This window comes from Alligator mississippiensis, chromosome 5, assembly GCF_030867095.1.
Source record: "Alligator mississippiensis isolate rAllMis1 chromosome 5, rAllMis1, whole genome shotgun sequence".
In the NCBI taxonomy this organism is placed as follows: Eukaryota; Metazoa; Chordata; order Crocodylia; family Alligatoridae; genus Alligator; species Alligator mississippiensis.
This window is the reverse complement of record NC_081828.1, coordinates 218,003,897-218,024,335: the sequence shown is the minus strand read 5'-3', so window position 1 is coordinate 218,024,335 and position 20,439 is coordinate 218,003,897. Positions and strand designations below refer to the sequence as shown.

At 57.3% G+C, this 20,439-nt stretch overlaps 1 long non-coding RNA gene across 1 annotated transcript; it reads left to right on the top strand.

Annotated features, from left to right (window-relative positions):
- Positions 1 to 201: 201 nt before the first annotated feature.
- LOC109284330 (uncharacterized) lies at positions 202 to 18,635 on the top strand. The gene is made up of 6 exons (XR_002091741.2): positions 202 to 1,081; positions 1,259 to 1,456; positions 14,863 to 15,010; positions 15,416 to 15,512; positions 17,625 to 18,168; positions 18,423 to 18,635. It is a non-coding gene; the product is annotated as an uncharacterized LOC109284330 (long non-coding RNA).
- Positions 18,636 to 20,439: the final 1,804 nt, after the last annotated feature.

The following is a 20,439-nucleotide window of genomic DNA, read 5'->3' as shown; positions in this document are numbered from 1 at the left end:
CAGAGAGGAAGATGGGGGCAAACTAGATGACCTTGTGAGGTCCTTTCCAGTCTCCCTTTCCTATGATCATATGAAAGTCTGCTACTATTTTATTCCCTGTGAGGATGGCACTCATAGTTTTAAAGGCAGTTTTAGAGATTTAGCCAAATGAGATGCAGGTAGTTATGTGAGCACCTTCTCAAAACAATTCACCTGAGGCTGATTCAGGATCTGGCTATTTGAGATCTTGATGAAAGGTCTCCAAGCAAGAGAGGCTCGAGGAGCATGGATGATGAGACCTATCATTTTGCCAGGATAGCTTGTGAGGATCTGCTTTGTATTGGGTAGGGACTGAGCCAGAGGGCCCAGAAATGTAGGCTCTTGAGAGAGCGAAGCCTCTACCTTCTTGCCCTAGTGACAGTGATTCAGACGGATGTGAAGGGTCTGTGCTAGCTTCATCCATACGCTGACGGGTAAGTGCTTCTGTTGGGGAGGTTTTTTCATTGCTCTAATCTTGCCTGAATTGGTTTAATCTGCTCAGCAGCTTGAGAAACCCACTACAGCGTTTTGCTCTGTAGGTGGCACTGCCCACTTGCACTTTGAAGAGAGGTAAAGGTGCAATTAAGCTTAACTGCTAGGGTGAGGTCTGAAGAGTTGCAATGCTCTCTCTCTCTTTCTTCCTCCTCTCTTTTTGCTCTTTCTGTGGCCTAGGGATTGTGGGGTTTTTTACACTCCTAGGAACACGCTAAAATGGAGGCCCTGGATATGCTTCCCTGCACCTCCCATCACAGCAATTGGCCTAATAATTGAAGTCGGCTGTGGTTGGGTGTTGTGTAACAGTCCTGGTTTTCTCAAGTGAACTGCAGAGGTTTCAGCTGGAGCTTAAAGAGCAAAATGCACTATGAAAAGGAAGCATGTGGCTGGCTGAAGCCTGCAACGCTGTGCACCAAGCCGCGCTCTGCATTTCTGCAGACATCTGCACGCAGAAAATAGGATGAACCGTTCCCCAGATGCGAGAACCTGGCCTGCTTGCAAGTATTTAGCATCTAACCAGATGAAGACTTGAAGCAATTGGAAGCCTCCTCTGGCATGAATTGCTTTAGTGAGTGGCTGAAATGAGTGTGAAAAGTTTCTGGTGACTTTTGGAGCGGGGGGAGCGGCACAGAGGGATGCGACAGATTGACGTACGGGTGTGTCGGGGGTGTCCAGGAAACCTAGGGCAGGAGAGGGCTCTGTAAGACACAAAAGGGACAGTTGCCTCTTCTTTTTTTTTTCCTAGGGAGCCTCATGCTTGCTTGCTGCTTGCCTGCCAGGCGCTGTGGATAGAACGAGTTAGCTCATCGGCGGAGGCCATCTGTCTTCCTGGGGCCTGAGGCTGCCTGCCTCCCGCCATGTGGCGTTCTGCTTCTCATCTCCCCGGGGCTGCTTTCAAGCCATGTCCGGACTGAATGGGATTGCGTCTGTACCTGTTCCCCTGGTAACCATTTTCACACTTGTTAGTGCCAGCGTGTCGAGCATCTTCTTTGTCTTCCAGGACTGAGGGCTAGCTTCCGTCAAGGGGCCCTGAAAGTTGTTCTCCGGCAGCAGAAATTGCAGACTGTTGTGGCATGGGGGGGGGTGAAAGTAGGTCTCCATTCCTGTCTCCTCCTGTGTGCATCTCGCTCCAGTTTTTCCAGCAAACAAAAGCTGCCTTCTCCAAATCGCCACTTCCGTGGGCATAGGCTCCTGGAAATGAAATCATTTTAGTGGTATGGGTGGTCCTTCCCAAACAAGGCTCGGACCTACTGACAAAGAAGAGTCAAGCGGGGCGGGGGAACGCCTGTCAGAGGCCTTGACTAGTTTCCAGCGCTGGCAGTGGAGCACGTCCCCAGTGTTTTTTTCGCACTCTAGATCTGCATTCAAGTGAAACCAACACCTAAATTAATCAACCGGGCTCCTACTGGGAGATAGTGATCCCCAACATGCTCTCAAGTTCCATATCCTTCCTATTTAATAGGTAGCTAAACACGATAGTGAGTCACCGCCACTTCCTCCAAGCCAGTGAATAGAGCTGACTCCTTGGTGGTGCTTTGCTACAGCACTGCTTAGCTAGAAGACTCCAGGGGCTCTCTCTAGCAAAGGGCAACGCTACTTGCCTACTCTGAAAGGGGAATTGGGGTCCCACAGGCTTCTTGCCCAAGGACGTGGGATGAGCTAGGGACAGCCCACCCTTGTCTTCACCTCGCCAGCCCTGTGCATTAGAGAGATTTCCCCCCATCCTCTGGAGAAGCAAGCTCCTGGTCACTTTAATTGGGGAGGAATAAGCTCTTGTGAGTATTCATCCTGCAGAGGGTGGGCAGGGTGGATGGGATCAGTGGAAACATGATCTGGTTCAGTGCCAGTCCGTGACTGGGAGAGCTGGTTTCTGTTCCTTATTGTGCTCTTTCTGCACCATAAAATGGGCCTGCTTCTTTCACGAAGCATTGAGGCCCACTTCACTGCAACCAGGCAGTACCTTTACATCCTGGGATGGAGGGAGCTGGGAGAGGACCTGATTTGCCACCTGGCCTTTTCGCAATCGCCTGGAAGAATTTTGTCCTCGAACTCGGTTGCCCGGCTGTCAGCAAGCAGCGTGTACCCAGCAAAGCTCGCCAGATGGTGCTGTTACTTCAGAGCAATTTGGAAACTCCAAGCGGGGCGAAGCAAAGCCGTCTGGCGCTGCTTGACAGACAGTCGGTCAGGGTGGGTGGCAGCGAAGGGGTGGTCTCGTAGCAAATCCCAGTGCTGGGGTTGCATAGAGACACCCTCTTCTGGGTGTCTCGGTGCTGCTGGTGCACTCGAGCATTGATCTGCTTCCACTTCTTCCCTCTCTGCAATGTTAACGTGCAGCCCTTTCCTGCACACCCGTGTCTTTGTGCATGGCTGGAAGGGGCATGGGAAGCTGCCAACAGTCCCTACTGCCGGGTTGATAGTGCCCGTTTGTGCAGACAGGCTCCAGGGCGGGAGCGAGCACTCTCATCTTGCCTCTTCTCTCTAAACATGAAGCCTCTGGGTTTCCTGTGCCTGAGCAGCCTCCTGCAATGGCTCGCCCAGGTTTCAGGCTCGCTGCCACCTTGCAGCCTCAACCTGTGCATTGCACACAGTTACCTTGGCACTGCTGTGTCCGTGGGCCGCAGGCTCCCTGGCTGCTCCCGTGGGAGGCTGTCTGGTCGTGAGAGCCGCAGGAGCATTGTGGGGGCTGCGTGCACGAACCTATCTCGTGAGGGCTGTTCGATGGGACTGCCGAGGCAGTGGCTGAGTCACCAGCCGTGGCTGCCTCTCCCAAACGTGTTTCCCCAAGGTCAGGACTTGCTTCATGCTCTGGCTTGCGCCGGGGCCTCTGCTCTCTTGTGTGCAAGCTCCACGTTGCTCGTGGAGAAACTTGGGTCCTGGACATGTGTGCATCATTCCTGTGTCTCCTGGCTCTTCTGAAAATTCCCCTCCAATGGTTCTGGCTGCGGTGGCCTTTCCCTGACGCAGCTAGTTCTTGGACTCTGTATTCCCATCTCCTCCCCCTTGCTCCGTTGTCCATGTGAGGCCTTAATTCCTGTCTATGCAGAACCTTTGCGAAGGCTTTTATGCTGCTAAAAATACCTCTGCCACTGGAATTTCCCCGGGGAACTTGGGCTGACTGCGGGCGGCTGAGCTCTGCGTGCTAGATTAAGAGATTAGAGCAGGTCCACGGCGTGTAGGAGCTCGGAGACCTGCTGCGTTTGGTGCCGGAGCTCGGGGACCTGCCACCTGCATGGTGTGTACACTCCAGCTGGCGCTTACGCCACCTCCTTGCCCCCCTGCCGCTGACCACAGGCCTCTGCAGGGACCTGGAGGTGTGGAGAGAGCATTCAGCAGCGTGACCATCCCCAGCATGAATTGCATCCACTTAATGGGGCCACAAGCCGCTGTGCCTGCCTCAGGGGCCGAGAAGAGGGAGCTCAGCTGGGTTTCAAGCTCTGTCTGTCAACCTGGTAGTGCTGGCAACCCCAAACTAGGCCTGGTCCTGGTGGTGAAGCCCCATTGGCAGGCAGAGCGGTGTCTACACCAGGGCCCCTGGCAGCATCGTGGGGCAGGGAGGCCTGCATTAGGTAAGAGCAGGTGTGGGCAAAGCCTTGCAGCTGGCTCCCAGGCCTGGCAAGGGCAGGGGGTCCAACTAACAGCCTGCCTCCCTCTGCTCTCCTTGGAGTGGGGTCTGGGAGATAAACTGGCTTGCGTGGGAGCCTGAACTAAGTCAATAGAGGGGTGGGAGGCAGACAGTCCAGCCTGAGCCTGGCCGGGGAGCTCGGAGCAGGGGGAGCAGGTAGGATCTTGGATCCATGCTTGCTCCAGCTGAGAGGGGCAGCCTCTCATTGCAAGGAGGCGAGGCTGGTCGCTGGCAGCAGGGCACAGGTCTCTGAGCAGAGCAGGACACAAAGGAGACAGGCCAGGAAAGCCCTTGGTGCAGGGCTGAGTCCGTGCTGGCATGTGCAGGGCAGTTGTGGACCCTCCCTTGCAGGTGATGCTTCTCTGTGCTGCTCTCCGCATCCAGAGCAGAGCATCGCTCGGCCTGTCCTAGCTGTGTCGCCTGCCCCATCCCCCTGGCCTGTGCTGGGCCGGGGTTCGGGGGGTGTCTTCCTTTCCCTCCAAACTTGCAGCCAGCACATAAGCAGGACCTGCCAGTGACAGCAGATGTGGGAGCAGAGGCCCGTTGTGGGCGGTTTGCTGACAGGCTTGTGAGCGCCGGGTTTCAGCAGCATTAAACCTTTTCTGTTTTCAGCCAGCTGTCTTCCAGCTCTTGCATGCAGGGAGAAAGCATGCCTGGCATGAGCCAATGAAGGCTGGCCAGCTCGGAGGCGACCCAGGATGGTTTCCCTGTGCCGGTGCAGACCTGCTGTGTTCCTCTCGCGAGTGTTTACTCTGGAGCCTAGTGGTGACAGTTTATGAATCGGCGTTCTCAGCAGCCGGCTCTGGCAGCAGGCATGTCCAGCTGGCATGCTGACCCAGTGGTATCAAGGAAGCGAAGCAGTAACGGCCAGTCCAGATCATACCAACCACCCCCTGGACCCCACCCCAGCCTTAGCTGGAAGGGAGGCTTGCTGGGGGCAGAAATGGAGACTTTTGCTTGCATGGGCAACTTCTCCACTTCCCCACTGATGCTGCAGCAATGCCGGTGAGTGTGATGCCTGCTGCCCCGACCCCGAGAGATGGGGAAGCTTCGAGATGAGCAGCTCAGAGGCAGGTGCAAGGCCACAAACCCCCGCCGCTCTCAATTGAATGTGAAAGAGCAGAGGGCTGGTGGCGATCTAGTCCAGCCTTTCAGAGCAGACCAGGTGACTTTCCCCTGAGATCTGTGCTGCATCTCACCCCGGAGGTGCTTCCCACGAAGGACTGCAGGGGAGATCCCTGCAACGGGGTCCACATCTGACTGGTGAGGAGATGCTGGAAGAGCCAGGGTTATTTAGTCTGGAGAAGAGGAGGCTGAGGCAGGATTTGATCACAGTCTGCAAACCCCTAAATGGTATTTACAGAGAAGATGGAGACAGGCTTTTTTTCTGTGGCTGCAGGAGACTGGAGTAGGAGCAACGGGCCTCCAGCTGCAGCAGAAGAGATCGAGGTGGGAGATGAGGAGTTTTGTGGCTACGAGGGTCAAGCACTGGAACAGCCTGCCTAGATCTCCATCCTTGGAAGTGTCCAGGGCCAGGTTGAACAGGCGCACGGCTGGGATGGGTTAGTTAGGGATGCTCCTGCCTTGAACAGGAGCTGGACTAGACGACGTTGCAAGGTCCCTTCCAGCCCGACTCCGCTGTGATCTTGTGATGGGGACGAGCACTATGCTCAGCTGCAGCGTCTGCCCCCAACTTGCAGCTGAGAGTCGTGGAGCTGGATGTGGGTGGTTTCCCCTTGCGTTTCAGATGGGGCGGGGGGGCTACCTCCGAAACAACTGGATGCCAAGGGATAGCACGAGCTGCTCCCTTGCTGCCTCAGGGGCTCATCTCCTCCCTGCCGTGCTCAAGGAGGGTGTCTCACAGGAAGGCAGGGTTGCTGGTGAATCCTCTGGGGCCAGCACCAAGACTCCTGTCCAGGGCACACATGGCCCATCCAGGTGCCCCAGCTTCCAGGATTACAGGGCAGGATGCATTCCCACCCCTGGTGCAGGCTGGTTTTGCTCCCGCCACCACATCTGTTCCTGCAGCGGAGGCAGCAGCTGGAGCCTCGCTGCTGCTGCCAGCCTGGGAGCAGCCTGCCCTGGGCAAGGGGTCATCTTGTCGCTGTGCATGGGGCTGCTGTGTCCGGTTGCTGCTGCGTTACATGAGTGCAATGAATCGCTCCAGGCCTCTCGTGCTTGCTCCAGCACACCAGGCACTGTCGGCACCCTGCTGCCGGGTGTCGGAGCCCCTGCTCTGAGTTGGGGATGCTGCTGCTAATGCTAAGGCCTCTCGTCATTGCCACCTCGTCCCAGCAAGAGGCTGTGATGAATTAGCAGCAGGGTTTCCAGCAGTGCGCTCCGGGCTGGCTCCAACATTTACTTCGTCTGAACTGAGAGAAGGTGATGGCACCAGCTGCGGAGACTGTGACACCCCCAGGGTGGGCAATGGGGACATGCTTCACGAGCAGTGGAGGACAGCAATACAGCTTCGTATCTTGCTCTTTCCTGGCCCTGTGTCTGGCTCCAGATCAACCCCCTCCTGTCCTGTGCGATGGGTGGCAGAGCCACCTCCACCGCCACACCTGCTTTGGAGCTCCCCGGGTGCAGGCATCTCCGTGGGGCCATCGCTGGCCCTTTCCAAACCATTGTGGGTCCCTTTATCTAGGGCTGGAAGCCCTTCCTAGGCCACTGCATCCAGGCCAAGAGAAGAGGAGCTGCGTGCTCAAACCCACACTGGGAATCAAAGGACGGCTGGGGTCCTCCAGTCATATCATCAGGTTCATCCTAAAACAAAGCAAGCGCTTTGCCCTGCTCCTGCTGCTGACGGGCTGTCCCAGAGCAGCACTCCTCTGGCAGTAGGAAACGAGGAACTGTCTCATTTCCAGCTGGATTTGGTCCGTGGCCACTTCATATTCAGGTGTCCTGATCCTGTCACTCCTTTTCCAAGCCAGGACCAGCCTAGGAGTGAAGCAGCGCAAGCCACAGGGTCCCAGCGGGGCGACGGATCCAGAAGTGTTCAGTGGCTCGGTAGACTGACCTGCAACGCCGGGGGACTCTCGCCCCGTCTCCTTCTGGCCAGGACTGAAAAGTGGACTCTGATTTTGGCCACTGGTGTGAGAGAGGGATCTGGTCTTTTGTCCTGTTGTGGTGGCAGGGGCAACCTGTAACACGTGGGCATGCGTGTCCATGCGTCTGTGCTGGGAGATGCCAAGGTTTGACCCTAAATCCAATGCTTTGACTCTGGCAGATACGGCTGCCTTTCAGCAGAGGTGGCAGAAGTGAGAAGTGTTTGCAAACCCCAGACAGGAATCCAAGGTGTGGGAGCTTTATGATTGAGTGTGCTCGCCTTTTCCTGGGAGGAGGGTGGGAACTTCTCCATTTTTTCCCTCCCCCTGAAAAATAGACCTTTGAGGTCAATCGTGCAAAAAACTGGATGGGGCATCCCATGAGAAACAGGTCTGTGACTAGTAAGCAACTGTGGATCCTTCTGGATCACGGTGTATGCATGAGAGATCACCAGGGCCTTCGATGCGTGCACCTAGGCAGGGGTATGGAGGAGCGGAGGCTGCCCAGACCTTGCATCCTCCCTTGAGGCCATTGAGACAGACTCCAAAGGCCAGGCCGAGTCCAGACATTCGGTGCCTCAATGGCTGGTCTGTGACTAAGTGCACTGAAAACTTGCAGACAGTTTCCCACTGCCGCAGGGTTTGTAGGCTTGGAGCCCAGTTTTGGAGGAGGGCACGGTCCAGCCTGTCTCCAATGCAGCCGTGGCACGTCGTGTACAGGGGGCTGCTGGGGTAAGCAGGGCAAAGACCACCTTAGGGCTCCTAAGAGCATCGGTGAATTCAGGCTCGAAGGGTCCTGCAGCAGCGGGCAGGGAAGGGGGGTGTCTTCAGTCCTTGCTGATCCTGTCATTGAAAGCACTGGCAGTGCCCTGCATGGAGGAGTAGACGGGGCGGGGATATAGGAAGAGAGGCGGGGGGCAGCGAGAGGCGTGTGGGATGTGGATGGCACGGGGGGAACCAAGGTGTATTTGCAGAAGAGCTGTAAGGCACGGGAGCGGGGAGCCGATCAGATGGAGCCGGGTTCCCGTTCTCGGCTGTGGCTTTGTCTTGCAGCCGGGAGGTGCGGTGTTGGCCGGCCACATCGCGTGCTGCGTCTGGCTGGGTGGGATCCCTGCCTTGGATCGCTGCTCGCCGTCTCTCCGTGCCACTGGGGAAGCCACGCACAAGCTGATGAAATGGGCTGAGGCGAGTCTGCGCACCGCAGCTGGGCCGCGAAGGCGGCTTTAGGTTCAGCGTTCGCCTGGGCGGGGAGCGCTAGCCATGCTGCAGATGTAGGGACCTCCTGGGGCTGCAGGGCATGGGGATGTCGCCCCGTGGAGCTCCCGACACGGATCCGTCTCTGTCTGAGACAGTCTGCGGGAACAGACGGAAACAAGCAGCTCTCCTGTCTCGCCTCCCCCGTTGCATCGCCTCTCCTGCCAAGATGCCCCGGTCTCTCACTTCCACCCCCAATGCAGCCTGTGACCGGCTTTGCCTGATCCACGGGGGACCCTACGCATGCCGCCTCTGTGCCGCCTTGACGCAGCCTCCGCCGTTCGTGCCTGTCCCTGCTAGCACGGCTCTTGGATGCTCTTCTCCAGGAATGGCTTTGTACCTCCTGAAAACTCAGCCCGAGACACCACACACACACCAGCATGCTGTGTACACCCGTGCACGCCGAGGCTGGACGTCTCTGCTGTACGTGCCGGGGGTGTCTGTCTTTTAGGCTGTTGGAGGGGCCATCGCAATGCGGCCAGGTTCACCTGTGCTGGCTTCTCTCTGCAAAGCACCTGTGGCCACAGCAGGGCAGACGGGGCTTCTCCTGGCCAGTGACCTGGGCACGTGCCAGGCCCCTCGGTGGGATTCTCGCTGCAACCTTTGTCGTTGCATCCATGCTGCTCTGATGACCGGAGCGAGCTACCACGGGCTGCCTGTGCTGCACACGCCTCTCCCCTTTCCATGCAGCACACGGAGCCAGAGAGCTCGACGCCGGGACCTTCCTGTTCCTCTTTCGGAGGGTAGAGGCTTTTTCTCTGTGGTAGCTGTGACTGGGGGTGACAACACGCCATAGACTGGATACGAGCCAACAGCGTGCTCTTGCAAGTCGAGGGAAGTGATTCTTCCACCAGGTTCAGCACCGATGAGGCCTCCCCTGGAGTCTGGTTTGGGCCCAGGGGTGTTGGTTGTAGCCACTAAGGACACAGGCAGACAAGGTTCTTTGGGTAAATATGATATCTTTTATTAGACCAACTGAAATAGTTGGAAAAATTGTTTGCAAGCTTTGGGGCGCAAAAGGAAAGAAGGGCGTTTGTACCCGAAAGCTTGCAAAGAACCATTTTTCCAATTACTTAGTTGATCTAATAAAAGATATTGCATTTACCCAAAGAACCTGGTCTGGTTTTGGGCCCTGCACTTCAAGGAGGATGTGGACAGACTGGAGATAGTCCTGCTCAGAGCACCAGCAATCAGGGCCTGGGAGGCCAGAGTGATGAGGACAGGCTGGGAGAGCTCGAGTTATTTAGCCTGGGGGGGAGAAGACTGAGGGGGATTTGATGAGTGTGCACCGAAGGGCGAGGACAGAGATGGGCTTTTCTCTGTGGCTGTAGGGGATAGGATGAGGAGCAACGGCTTCAAGCTGCAGCAGGGGAAACTGAGGCTGGAGATGAGAGGGAACTGTGAGACTGAGGGTCCATGCTCGGGCCTCTGACAGTGGAAAGCAACTCAAGGCGCCAGCCTGGGATGGCCAGGACACATTGCCACACATCCAAGCCAAGTTGGGCCCAGACAGATGTGGGAGGAGAGCTGGCCCCTTGCCGAGACAACCGTTCCCAGAGCCGCCCCAGGCAGCTGAAGAGCGAGGGCTCGAGTGTGCAAACTCAAGGCAGCGCCGGCGGTGAATCAACCAGGAACTCGCTGGCTGCCGCCCTCGGGGGGTTTTGGCCGCGGCCCGTGTCTCTGCCTCGCCGGGAGGCCGTGCGCAGCGCGGCGGAGGACTTCGTGCTCTAAACGCCCATGACCTTCTGGGTCCTGACGAGCAGAGGCAGCTGCAGCATGGAAACCGGCCGCGGGAGCAGGGAGCAGCAAGAAGGGGGCTGGTCTGCTCCATGTCCCTGGATCGCAGAGGAGCTCCCGAGGTCATAGCTAGTCCAACCGGGCTGCAGGAAGGGTCAGCCCTGTCCAAATCATCCCAGGCAAACCCATCATCTCACCTGCTGGCAATGCTACACAGTCGGCACCAGACATCACACCTGGACCTACCACAGGCAAAGCAGGAGGACCACCGCAGCCAACATCCTGCTGCTGTAAAGGGTGTTAATATGGGCTCAAGAGCCCCCAGACAGAGGCTGTGCCCCTGCTGCAGGGAGAGGCATGCCCCCCAGTCTGTACCAGTCTGACTCAGGGGTCCTGACCCCAAATGCAGCATCGGTCTGACCTGAGTGGAGGCGCAAGGCCCTCTAGCCCAGACCCTCCGGGGTTGCGTCCCACCAGGAGCGTTGGCATAACCCGGTCACAATCCTGAGACCCGGTGCCTCTGAGGGAGGTGAAAAAACCAGCCTCAGCGAGTCCGAGAAAGCAGAGCACGAGTCCAAGCAGCCCCCAGGCTGCTGTAATATATGCCAGGAGCTGGCCATGGACGACAGGCAGTAGAGGAGCTGGTCCGTGTCCTCTACAGCACAGAGCAGCAAGGATGCCGCCCGTGGTCCCTGCTTGCGTGCATCTTGCAGAGGCACAAACCCGTGGCCCCTGCAGTGCATGCACGCATCTCCCAGAGTGCAGCACGGGGCTCGTGGTGCTATGAGAGGCTGCACACTGTTCCCTGCCTGCTGTGGGCTGGAGAAGGTGCGTTACTGGGAGCTGGAGCCTGTCTTTGATGGAGAGCGGAGGCAGGCCTAAGAGATACCCGGACCTCTGAGCAAAGGGCCAGGTGCCCAGGCTCCTTCCCTGAGCTGAGGTGGGTGACGTGGAGAGCGTGAGCTGTCAGAAGGAACCCAAAACCATGGTGGGCTAAGCAGGAAACCACCTCGCCGCCAGCCAGGGTGCTGAGCTAGTGACAGGAAATGCTGGGGCAGTTGCACCTGCTCCCCTCCAGCAGCACTACCTGCCTGGCTGCGGGCTGCAGGCAGGCTCAGGCCCCACCTGGCATGCACAGCCCCCTGCATCCTTTCCTCCCATGGATGCACAGCAGGGTGTCGCGGCATCCCCCAGGCTGGGGGACCTCCAGTTCCCATCCCTGGCTGAGGGGCTTCCAAGCCTGTGCGGTGCTCAGGCCGTGGGGCAGGAGCACCCTCCCTCCCTCCTGTGGGCTTTGCTGCACAGCGGTAGCGCTTCCTGTGGGGTCTGGGAGAGGGTCCTCGCCCTATTGCCCACGACTTGGGGCATTTGCAGATGGGGTCAGGGGGAACTGATGTCAGCCCGTGCTCCCAGCACGGTTCATATCTCACCCAAAGACGCTGTGCTGCAAACCGTGAGATCAGTCCTGGGAGCCGGGGATACGTTGCAACGCGGCTGCAACCACCGCCTCGCCGAACCATTGCTGATCCTTGGTAGGACTTGGCCTACACTTTGGTGCCCGAAGCCGGATCTGCTGAGGTTGGGACCAGCACGTGGAGAATTTGGCCCCCGCAAGCGCCCTCCCTCAAGCATGTCCAGAGCCAGGCAGGTGCTGCCCGAAGGAAACCCGCTGCACAAGGCAGGGGGCTGGGGACATGCAGCTCCCATCCCTTTAAATGCAGCCCAAGGCTTGAGGCCTCAATGTTGCACAGCAGCTGTCTGCAGCAATGGGCATGTGCCACTCCTTATCCCTTCCTGCAGACTTTGCAGAGAGCCCAACCTCTGCCTCTGGCCTTGCTCCTCACACTCCCTGCCTCAGTTTCCTCCACTGTGCAGCAGGGATGGCGAGGCTCTGGGTGTTGGGCTGTGGACCTCATTCCTGTCTGCAACGGTCAGAGAGCGGGTGCAAGGGCTCTGCCAGTGTCAGTGACTATGCTAGAGGAAAAGAAAGACCACCCCAGCCCTATTCAGCCAGCGACAAGGAAGTCGACCAGCCTTGGGTACCCAGAAGAGAGAGTCCAGGGGGATCAGCTGGGATCAGCTCCGCAGCTTAGGGTGCATCTGGAGCCAAAGCAACACAGGTTGGCTGAGCCTGCAGGCAGCCTGGGGCATGCTCTCTGAGGGCTGCAGTGGCAGGGATAGAGTCATGGGCTGCAGGTGGCTAAGTCCAGCCCTGTCCTAGCACCCTGGGGCTGGAGCCAGGTCAGCCCTGGAGCAAGAAGATGGGGAGCTAGGCCTCACCTAGGCCGTGCTGTGCCACGCTGCCCTATCGGGGCGTTCTGCTGGAGCCTGCCCACCTGGAAGAGGCAGCATCACGCTTCTGCTGGCACTCCATGCGGTCCCTGCGTGCATGGGACAGCAGGCTGGTGGCACCCAGCTCTCCCCCTCTTTCCCAACACCCTGCCCCCTTCTTGGCAGGGTGCAGGGAGTCACCCCCATGACATGGGCTGTGCTGGCTATCCTCCTCGCTCAACCCATGCTAGCTGCTGCTCCTAAGCCGCGCTCCAGCCTCTGGGCTGCCAGAGGCAGGATCTGCCCATTTACACATCCCCGCATGGCTGCTTTGCTCCTCTGTCCTTCCCCAAGCACAAGAGCCTGCTTGTTCTCCAGCCCCTGCCTGTCATTTCTTGGCCTCTCAAACAAACACCACCTTGTCTGCACCGATGGGCTCTGCCCAGGGGGGATTTCCAGCCCCAGGACCCCATTATCAAAGCAGAGCGACTCGAATTCGCTGCGGACCTGGGACCGAGGACGCCGGGAAGTGGATCCCTCCCATTGCTGCTGCAGCTATAACCATGCACCGTGCAACTTGGGGGCTTAGACCAAGGTGCAAATAGCCAATAAAATGGGGAGCTTGATAGTATCGGATAGAAAGGAGCACCTGGAGCAGTGCTTTGCAACCTCCGTACACTGGAGACGCCCCTCCATAGACTCGGCCAGCTTTCACTCCTGTTTGGACTACAGAAAAGTAGCAGAGCAAGTCACCTGTTGCAAAGCACACTTTCTGCCCTTTCCTGGGTTTTGGTAGGATGGGTTTCTATCTGCAATCACAGGGTTTGTCTGATGAATGGTGTGTAGGGGTTATAAACACTGTTGAGTGTGCAATTGCATTGTATGGCACCCTGGAGCACCCTTAAAAGGATCTTGCAGTACCGTGCAGTGCTGTGGCACCTGGCTGAGAATCATTGGCCTAAAATATTCATAGAGTCATAGAAAATGAGGGTTGAAGGGACCTCGGGAGGTCACATCTAGTCCGACCCCCTGCTCCAAGCAGGACCAGCCCCAACTACATCATCCCAGACATGGCTTTGTCTACCCGGGTCTTAAACACCTCCAAGGATGGAGATGCCACCACCTCTCTGGGTAACCTGTTCCAGCACTTCACCACCCTCCTCGTGAGAAAGATTGTCCTAATATCCAACCTCAACTTGCCTTGCTGCAGCTTGAGCCCATTGCTCCTTGTCCTGTCATCTGCCCCCCTGAGGACAGCCCAGCTCCATCCTCTTTGCAGCCCCCCTGCAGGGAGGTGAAGGCTGCTATTCAATCCCCCTCGGTCTTCCCTTCTGCAGACTAAATCAGCCCATTTCCCTCTGTCTCTCCTCACCACTCCTGTCCCCCAGCCCCATAACCATTTTTGTTGCCTTCCACTGGACTCTCTCCAACGTGTCCACATCCTTGCTGTAGCGGGGGGCCCACAGCTGGACACAGCACTCCAGATGTGGCCTCCCCAGTGCTGAATAGAGGGGAAGAATCACTGCCCTCCATCTGCAGACAACGCTCCTGCCAATGCAGCCCAGGATGCCGGTAGCCTTCTTGGCACAAGGGCACACAGCTGGCTCATCTCCATCTTCTTGTCCCCTGTCCCCCCAGGTCCTTTTCTGCAGAGCTGCTGCCCGGCCTGTCAGCCCCCGCCTGCCCCGGTGCAGGGGATTGTTCCCTCCTCTGTGCAGGACTTTGCCCTTGTCCTTGTCGAAGCTCGTTATTACTCTGATGCTTCTGGTCGCAGCTACCGCCTTGTGCGCACGGGGAGCTGATCTTTGCTCTTGTGAAGCAGACTCCCACAGCCTTCCTGGAAACCACGCGTTTACTCTGGCCTGTTGGTCCCACTAATCCTCCCTGTGCAGCAAGTGTGCCTGAAGCACAGCTGGCTGCTTCACCATCCTGGCAGGGAGAAATAGGCACGGCCTGGCTCCTTCGTGGCTGACCCTGGGAAGAAGGGGAGAAGGCAGCAGAGAGGGAAGGGGGCTAGGACTGGGGCAGGGAGGCTACTGGGTGGCAGATGAAGAGGTGTGGTCCAAATTGCAGCTCCTGAAACAAGCTGCCCCTTAAGACAGCTCCTGCCTCTCTGAGCCAGTTAGTATCTAAGGTACCATTTTGGGGGCAGCAGCAGAGCAGGTGGCTCCTCTCTGGCCCAGCCTCTGGGGAGGGGCATTGCTGGGCAAGGATCTCATTAAAGGGAATTAAGGGGGTTGGGCTTACTTTGCCCCAGGTTTTTCTTGCCACAGAGTAATTGCAGGCAGGTGAACACTTACCGCAGAGCAGCTGAGGCCTGGGGAGACCTCCCACCCCCACTTAACTCAGTGTAATTTGCTAATTAGCTATTAAATCAGCCTTGGCTTGCTCTTGCAGCTCTGTCTGTGCTTTGCCCAGGTGTAAGCCAACTGCACGAGGCAAGAGGAGATGGAGAGTTTGGGACGTGAGGTTTGCGCTGCGGCAGGTGAATGGGGGCACGAGACGGAGCAGACCCCATCTGTGGAGCCGATCAAGGAGTAGCACCAGGCAAAGCTGCATCGAGCTGGTATCTGCTTCAGTCTTGTCATCCTTGAGCATCTCGTTAGGAGAGTCCCGGCTCAAGTAACTTCCACGGTTAACGGTCTGGTTGAAACAGGAGGGAAGTTTCTGATCAGGGTGTGAATGGTGGGTACAGCACAGAGAGAGGGTCCCCATCCAGCCTCCCCCGAGGCTTGCCCAGGCTGAGTGTGCGCACAGGGATGACACGCAGTGGAGGGTGTCACGCCACGTGGGAGCAGCTGGTTGGGGCAGTGCACACATCTGCATCTCTGCTGAACCCCGTTCACTTGGGTGCATCCCCCCGCCCCGCTCAATTTGAGATACCCTTGGGCCCCAGTCAGGATAGGAGCTTGGAAAAATGTGGATTTGGGGTTACTTTTTTAATTTGAAAATTACATTTTTTTTAAATCAGAGAAAACCAAGATCATGGCGGAGTATCCCGCCAGCAGTTAAACCCCAGAGAAGAAAGCTGGGAGCAGGATGTGACCAGGGGGTGAACCGGGCTTCAGGTAAGCTTGCTCCCAGGAAGGGGCCGTGTGCTAAGGGTCCTGCCGCCCAGGTCCTTAGCCCTTAGCACCGAGAGCTTTGTGTGCTGGGTTGTTTGCTTCGTGCAAGGCTCGTGCTTGTCCGCAGAGGACTGACTGAGGAGCTCCCAAAGGAGCAAGGCAGCCGGCACTCCAGCGTGCTTACGGACCGTCTGCATGAGTGCATGGGCCTGTGCATGGGCGTGCGTGACTTCAGCACTGGGACCTCTGGCTGTCTAGTGAAAGCTTGTGGGGTGCTGCCCCTTGCACGTGGGGACGCTGGGTTTTGTGCAAGGGATTGGCTAAAAATCCTGCCCTTCGCTACCTGGCACTTTATTGTCACCGGAGTTCCCGTATTTACCTGTATACATTTAAGATGACCCTCCAATAATTAGGTTTTACACACAGGAAATCTGTAAACTTGTCATTTTCCATGTTTAGACCCCAAGTACTGGAGGGTCATCTTAAATTGTATAGACTCAGAAAATGAGGGTGGGAAGGGACCTCAGGAGGTCACATCTAGTCCAACCCCCTGCTCCAAGCAGGACCAGCCCCAACTACATCATCCCAGCCAAGGCTTTGTCTACCTGGGTCTTAAACACCTCTAAGGATGGAGAGTTCACCACCTCCCTGGGAAACCTGTTCCAGTGTTTTACTATCCCCTTAGTGAGAGTTTTTCCTAATATCCAACCTCAACTTGCCTTGCTGCAGCTTGAGCCCATTCCCCTGCAGTGCTGCAATGGGGAAAGGCAGTGGCAGGGGGGCAGGCAGTGGTGGAGTCAAGCAGCCCCCACCTTTCCCTCTGCTGTTTACCCCCAGTTGCATCTCTGGCCCCAGCCCTGCTCTAGCCCAGGGCACAGAGCACGTGCTGGCTCCAGCCCTCGCCCTGTGCCCGGCCATACAGCAGCAGTTGCACTGGCAGTAGCCCCGGCCCTGGCTTTGCAGGCAGGTCGGGGCCAGAGCTGATGCCACCGCCGCAGCTTCTCGGGCAAACAGCAGCAGTGAGGGTGGAGGGGAGGCAGGGGTAGCGGGTCATGGAGCTAGGGGTGGATCCAGGTGCACTTGCACCCCTGTGATTCCTGCTTCACCCAAAGTTTAAACCAGCTACCTGGCCACGGTAGCAACATTTCTATTCAGGCAGGAGCGAGGGAGTCAATGAATTTCATGGCTCATCAGCATTGGCTTGATTCCTCCTGGACTCTTCATCCCGCAGGTGTTAACGACTCACTTCTTTGTAATCTAAACTCAGTCCAGGGAAGTTATATTTGTTTTTGTTTCAATTTTAAACTGAATCGCACAGCCCCAGGCCCCCGGCATGTTAATAAAGCTGCTAGTTTCTGTTTAACGGGAGAAAAATATGTGATGGCGTGCCTTGCCATCCGCACCCCCCTCTTCAACATCCTAGATCCACCCACGCATAGGACAGAGGCGGTCGTGGGGCAGGGCAGCATCTGCAGCTCCAACTCCATGCTCAGGTTGGGGCCGAAGCTGGACCTGGAGTGGCAACAGCTGCCCCCCCCGCCCCGTGCCCCACAAACATGCACTCAAATCCCAAATGAGGGTCTTCCCCACGTTAAATGGGGGGAAATCATCTTGGATTTAAGTAATTACAGTACATTGTATGCAGCACACATCACGTCCTGTGCAACTCTGCTGGGTGTCCCTATGTCATCAGCCTGGGTTTGTAAGTAGTGAAGCACTTCTGAACCATTGGGGTTGGGGGGCATGCTAATGTCCTCGTGTGAGGAACAAGCACGAGTCTGGAGGGCTGGTTTTGTGCCTCTGGGCTTGGCTTAACTCCGGCATCTCCAGCACCGGTCCGTGGCCCCTGTGGCAGGGTGATCACTGGTCCTGGTTTTCACTGGGATGTTCCTGCTTTAAATATTTATCCTCAGTGTCTTGCTGGACTGCTTTTGTCCTGGTGACAACACTAGTTAGGGATAGGGGCTATGGTTGCCCTATCCCTAAGCCGCAGCTTCAACTCGAGTGGGATGTGGCTGGTGCCTGGGGCTGGTGCTGAGCGAACGGCGCCTGAAGTGATTGAGTTCCTAGTGAGCCTCGAGTCTGTGATTCCCCCTCCTTTTGGTCCGAGAATAGCCAAGAGGCTGGCTGCGCCCTGGCAGCGTGGCACAGACGGGTCCAAGAACCAGTCCCCTGCCAGCGTCCGCGTTCAAGCCCGAACCCCGCGTGGAAGAGCCCGCAGCTTTCCAGATCAATTCCTGCCGGTTTCCAAAGAACACGCTGGATGCCGGCGAGGGAGGAGACAGCTGACAAGGACCTGGCAGGCCTCAGACGCCTGCAGAATAAACACGGCGTTCTTTCCCCGTGGGATCTAGCTGGGCTGCGGCTTACATGCAAACAGAGAGGTAATGGCCCCAGGCAGCTCTAATCCCCAGAGGATTACCCCAGGGACTTGGCAGCGGAGTCATTCAGCAGGGAGCACGCATCTCCCCGGCTTGACTCCTGCAGAGCGCCGAGGCTGCGGGAGGAGCGGGCAGGACCGTCTCGGACAGACCTGGACAACGTGTCAGGGATGCTGCTGGTTGTCGGCCCCCGGACCGAACACCGCTGAGCCTCCATCGCTGAGCACGGCCGGTGCCACCGGGTCTCCAGTGACGGTGTGATGGAGGGGGAAGTCCAGGTGAGATGCTCTTTCCCTTGCTTGCCTGGGTCTGGGACAGAAGTGGAGTTTGCTTTTCCCCGCACCCCCCAGGGCCAGGGGCGGATCCAGGGTGTGCACTGGCGCACTTGCACTTTTCTTTCATCCTTGCTGCACCCAGCGTTTAAACCCTGGCAGTGACAGCAGCATTTCTAGTGGGGCAGCACTGAAAGAGGCAATTAACTTCAAGGCTCCTTGTGATCTACCTGATCCCTTCTCCGCTCTTCCTTCCGCAGGTGTTAACGAGGCTCTCTTCTTTGCACTGATCCGGATGTTCCTCCAAGCAAGCTGCCCTTTGTTCTGCTGTCTGGGAAAGCTCTTATTTCACAGCCCTGCAGATTGTTTTTAACTCCTTCCAATGAAATTATATTTGTTTTTCTTCAGTCTTAAACTGAATAACACAGCCCCAGGGCCCTGGCCTATTAATAAAGCTTCCAGTTTCTTCTTCACTGGAGAACAATGGGTGGTGTTTGACATGTGATGATGCACCTCACCATGTGCACCCCGCTTCTTCAGACTTGTGCTCGGGGCCACCCAAATCCACCCCTTCTTCGGGCTCTGTGGCCCACGGAAGAAGAAGAAACCTCTAGCAGGGAACCAGAGACCAGCCTCGCAGGCGCTGGCAGGAGCTGCCTCGCCTCTGTGTTGAGTTAGTAAGGGGAGTATTACGGGGGCGGGCAAAGGCCCCAGCGGAGATTGTGGTTTCTTTGTGCTGTGCACACACCTACGCACAGTCAGGGACAGTCCCTGCCCTGGAGAACTCGCGGTTTTGCAGAAGCAGGAGAGAGGAGGAGGAATAGCCCTTCTGCAGGCGGCAGAGCTGAGGCACGGAGATAAGTGATGTGCCCAAGGTCATGCAGGATGGCTGTGGCAGAGCTGGATCTAAGCCTCAGCCCAGCACTCCTTGGTGGGGCTGCTATGTGTTGAACAGCAGCTACCTGTAGGGCATTGGCAAAGAGTCCCCATACGCCTCTCTGCTCCAGGACATCCCCTGCCCTAGAAACCGGATCACGAGGGAGGAATGGCGTTGGGGGGAGGCTGGTCTGGATCCATCAGGCTGCCTCCACGTGCTCCGTCATGGCTCTAGAGGACATGGTGGCTTAAGTGCTAGGACCTGCTTAATAATTGCTGTCCTCTAATAAAGCTGCGTCCTTGCGAAATGTGGAGGAGAAGGGAAAAGGCCTGTAAAGACTGACCCTCCTCCCTCATCCCATGGGCTGATTTGTACGTCCCACTTCTGCTATCAGTGCATCCCTGCGTTGGAGTCTGTGCCACGTTTGTCTCTCCAAGGTATAACGCCGTGTCGAAGACACCTCGACTGTTTCTGCAAGCTGGGCTAATGCCATGGACTGCTCAAACACCGGTGCTGGTTAAGGACACGCTTCAGGCTCCCGCTCTGAAGCACCGGGGAGAAGCAGAGCTCCCAAACGCTGGCTGTCCTGGCAGAGCAGGGGACACCGTGTACTCTCTGCAACCCTCGTACTAACACGCTTCAGTGTGCTGACGTCCAGGCCAGGCCCGCGAGCCCGTCTGAATGCCAACGTGGGCACTTTTTCTGAATAAGTTTGTTCTGCTGAATCAGGGCCCCAGGCCTGGCGTTTCCCCTCGGGATCTAGAGGACACGAGTCTCGCCAGAGAGCCGCTCTGTTCTCCGGGCGGAGCGACTGAACGATTCCTTTCTTCCTTTCTCTCCCGTGACGTTGCTCTGGACAAGAATACGTGGCTTTGTAGACACCCTCCCACTCAGAAATAACTCCGTTCTCGCCAAGCTGGGCCGGGCTTCGCCGTTGTCTCCCGCAGTCCCCCGCGTAACCCTGGCATCTCCGGGCAGGAGCGAGCGCTGCTTTGTTCTCGCTGTAGGCAGGGCCTGGCAGGAGCTGCCTCTCCAAGGCAGAGCTCTGCACAGCCTGCTCCGCGGGGAGGAGAATGAAGTTGAGTCATGGTTTCGGGTTGCTGGAAACCTCTGGAGCAAGAGATCCAGATGCGTCCAGGAGGAGAAACTGCCAGACTCGGCAGAAGAAAATGCTTAACCTCTTCCTGGCTTGGCAGCACAGGCAGGGATTTGGGCAGGGTACATGTACGGCCATAGAACAGATGTGCTCAACCTGTGGCCCCTTCCCCGCACACACACAACCGACACGGGCAAGTTTATCCCTCCTGCAACCGAGCAGATGGGAGACGCGGCTCCCGGCAGGGGCTGCAGCAGTGGGACCAGCAGCTGCGAGGCAGGGTGGATGTGCGCCTTTAGAGACT